At 40.0% G+C, this 4,266-nt stretch overlaps 1 long non-coding RNA gene across 1 annotated transcript in view; it reads left to right on the top strand.

The window, feature by feature from the left end:
* LOC141384773 (uncharacterized) overlaps positions 1 to 4,266 on the top strand; it is a 60,412-nt gene that overhangs the window by 32,328 nt on the left and 23,818 nt on the right. The gene's annotated exons all lie outside the window — the stretch shown is intronic.

Genomic DNA, 4,266 nt, shown 5'->3' with positions numbered 1-4,266 from the left:
TTTTGGTCCATATTGACATGATAGCATCACGCAGTTGCTGCAGATTTGTCGACTGCACATACATGATGTGAATCTTCCATTCCACCACAACCCAAAGGTGCTCAATTGGATTGAGGTCTGAGTACATTTGAGTACAGTGAACTCATTGTCATGTTTAAGAAACCAGTCTGAGAAGATTTGCGCTTTATCACATGGTGTGTTGTTATTCTGCTGGAAGTAGCCATCCGATAATGGGTAAACTGTGGTCATAAAGGGATGGATATGGTCAGCAACAATACTCTGGTAGGCTGTGGCGTTGACACGATGCACAATTGGTACTAATGGGCCCAAAGTGTGCCAAGAAAATATCCCCCACACCATTACACCACCACTACCTGCCTAAACCATTGATACAGGGCAGGATGTGTCCTTGCTTTCATTTTGTTGACGCCAAATTCTGACCCTACCATCCGAAAATCGCTACAGATATCGAGACTCATCAGACCAGGCAACCTTTTTCCAATCTTCTATTGTCCAATTTTGGTGAGCCTGTGTGAACTGTAGCCTCAGTTTCCTGTTCTTAGCTGACAGGAGTGGCACCCGGTGTGGTCTTCTGCTGCTGTAGCCCATCCGTCTCAAGGTTGGACGTGTTGTGCGTTCAGAGATGCTTTAGAAATGGTTGTGCATGAAAATCCCAGTAGAGCAGTAGTTTCTAAAAAAACTCAAACCACAACCATGCCAAGTTCAAAGTCACTTAAATCCCCTTTCTTCCCCATTCTGATGCTCGGTTTGAACTGCAGCAGATTGTCTTGACCATGTCTACATGCCTAAATGCATTAAGATGCTGCCATGTGATTGGCTGATTAGAAAGTTGCATTACCAACAGTTGGAGAGGTGTACCTAATAAAGTGGCCGGTTAGTGTAGATTTTCATGATCTTCTTATTCTTTTATATTATTTCATATATGTGTGTGTGTGTGTGTTCAATGATTAGTTAATCAAAATGCTCAATGAAAAAAGATTACTTTATACACAAGTCTTAACTGTGGGTTTAAATGGTCTCTTGTCAGTGTATGTTACAAAAATCAGCATTTGCAGCTGTGTGTTCATGTCTGTGTCTTTAGAGATTAAGTAAAATGTCTTTCATGTATCATCGATCCTCCAGCTTAATCACCTTGCATGGGGTAAAATGTATTCGTAGACCAGCACAGTGTGTTCCCTTTTCTGTTCCAGACTGAGGTTCAGTGATATTCTTCCCTCGGTGAAAGCTGCTGATAAAGTTCTGCCACGTTCAGCATATGTTTACAACAAATGTCATCAAAATCCCTGCTGATTCGAATTACAGCACAAAATGGGGAGGGAGGAAGAGATAATGATGTCACATCTCTTACTTGTGGTGTACCATGGGTGTGATAGTCGGGGTTGTGTTACTTCAGCCTTATTTATTCTTAATTTGGTGACACCCTGACACTCCTATGGTGTTTTACTTGATAAAGGATAATGTCTAAACTTGTGTCTTGTGTGTGATGTTCCAGTCCTGCTGTCTTGTCCGTGTTATATGTTGCGATGCATGGATCGTTGTGTTCAGATGTTGGCACTTCTATCTATTTTTTTGTTCAGTTCTGGTCATCATGCTCAGTGAGTGTTCATTCCCAGCCTAAGAGCCGCTAAATACCAAAGGCTACACTCCAGAATCTGCTCCAACCTAACACAAACTGTTCCAGCCCCAAAGCCATGTGTCAAAGTCCTTCAAAGGCTTGTCTTTGCTGGTGTTCCTGAACATCCAAAGCCCCTCTGCATCATCTCTTGGACTCAGGAATCTCAATCCACAGGGCTCCTAATCCAATTAAGCACCTCCAATCCATTCCTCCAGCACTGCCTTGGTCATCCCTGGGGTTCTGGCAACACACACCTCTCCTTCCTTCTACCCTGGCCGTCCTAAGACTCCGGCATCCCCCTGGTCAGTCCCTCCTGCTCTGCTGTGGTCATCCACAAAGAAAAATAGATAGCTCTGACCTGTATCTTAAATAATGATATTTATTATTAAAATAATAGACCATATAAATATACATTTGACCATTAAACCTATGACGGTTTATACCATTGTGCCATTGTTCTCAGTCTTTGCGAGAACAGTCTGAAACCTGGCAGTTCTATAGAGCACTGATGGACATGGACACCTTTCTTGTGAAATAGGTGTTTTTTTCTACATATAGCCTAAAAGTAAAGTAAAATTAGCTGTATAGGTTGACCTACAATTAATTAGTTATTAACAAATTAGCTGTAATTTAAATAAATACATAAATTTGATTCGATGAAGCATGTATTACACAAACTAACATTACTGAAAAAGTAAACCCCCCCTATCAGGTAAGTATAATTCACACCCTGATTGTTCCTCATCATCTGGAGCCTCCAGGTTCCTCCCTCCAGCTCTTCCTTGGCTGTCCACTGGGGCTGAGACCTGACAGAACTCTCCCCTACTGGAATGTCCCTCTGATTTCTGATTGGCCAGAGCCCACCTGATTCAATCCTTCAGCTCAGCCCTGATCACTAGATCCTCTCAGGTTAGCCCTTCCTGATTGTCTTTTTGAGCACTGTGACACTCAGTGTTTTCTGTTTGTACAAAGTACTTCTTTGAATTGAGCTTAAACAACCCAATTCCTGAGTTTTTTTGGACAACTTTATTGTTTTATGTTCAATCAACTTAAATTTGTTTATTGAATTCATGTCATCTTAACACAAATCAATTGTGTGGAACCCAGCATTTCTAAATATATTAATGTTTGGTCGATAGACAATGCCATCTCCATCGCTGATGGCCGATAGACATCATAATGCTGAGCCATTATCGCGATCCTCCATCCCACCTCCGTTGCCGCAGCGAAAAATACACACATGGCCGCGTTTACACTAATATATCTTAGTTTTAAAATGACATTTCAGAACGAAAACAATCTACGTCCACACTGGCGTTTCACCTATAGCTTTTCTGAACAGATCTCCGTCCACACTATATCGCTGAAAACGCACATCACGTGACCCCACACACACACACACAAACACTCTGGAATGAGCTTCAGTGTATGCGCACGGCTGAGCTCCAGTCAGTCCGCGAGTGCTTTGAGAACAGCGCACCTCAGACAGTTGATTAAGGATGTACTGCTATATCACATCTCACTATAGTTGTTAGTTGTGATATTTAATTAATCTTGTCTCCATCTAACGACTCTTCTGTCTTTTGAATCTATCAGGGAACGTGTCCCAGCATCAGTACACTGCTTCAGTCTTTCGCTTTCACACTTGCACTTAGTAATTTTAGCGAAAACCTCAGATGCTGTTGGTTGGTTCCTGTTGGTTGTGCACCTTTTTACCAACCAAGTTTCCAAACAAAGAACATGTGGGTCAGGTGGTTGAAACAGTAAGCTACAAATAATTAATTTGTTATGAATGAATAATAATAATAATTATTATTATTCATAAATAAGTAATTCACCACCACATAAAACAATGATGCTATCGTCCATCGGGATTTTTGATGCCAAATTGGTCGACATCGCCCAACCCTAATATCTATTCAGTTCAATTCAGCTTTATTTGTATAGCGCTATTACAATGTAGATTGTGTCAAAGCAGCTTCACATAAATGGTCATAGTAATTGGAACAGAGTAGTTCAGTTTTTATATATATATATATTGTACAGAGCAAGGAATGTTTCACAGTATTTCCTATAGTATTTTTTTCTTCTGGTGAAAGACTTGCTTGTTTTATTTCGACTAGAATAAAAGCAGTTTTTAATGTTTTTTAAACCATTTTAAGGTCAATATTATTAACCCTCTTAAGCAATATTGTTTGTTGATTGTCTACCGAACAAAACACTGTCGTACAATGATTTTCCTAATTATTTTAATTTGCTTAATTAACCTAGTTAAGCTTTAAATGTATTTAAATCTGGATACTAGCATCTAAAATAATGTTTACTGTCATCATGGCAAAGGTAAAAGAAATGAGTCATTATAAATAAGTTATTAATTATGTTTAGAAATATGCCTAAAAGTGTGTGTGTGTGTGTGTGTGTGTGTGTGTGTGTGTGTGTGTGTGTGTGTGTTTGTATAAATGGTCAGAAAGCAGGAACACACAAGCATGTCCGAGCGCAGAGAAACTAAAGGGCGTTTGAAGGTAACAGTTTCAGTCAAGTTGTAACCCAAGACGGATTATATTCATGATGTAAGCACTAGACCTTCCCAGAAAAAAATCCGCTTTTAGCACAGGTGCATGCTCAGCATT

This window comes from Danio rerio, chromosome 1, assembly GCF_052040795.2.
Source record: "Danio rerio strain M-AB ecotype USA chromosome 1, GRCz13ab, whole genome shotgun sequence".
Classification (NCBI taxonomy): domain Eukaryota; kingdom Metazoa; phylum Chordata; class Actinopteri; order Cypriniformes; family Danionidae; genus Danio; species Danio rerio.
This window is presented reverse-complemented; position numbering and strand designations above follow the sequence as displayed.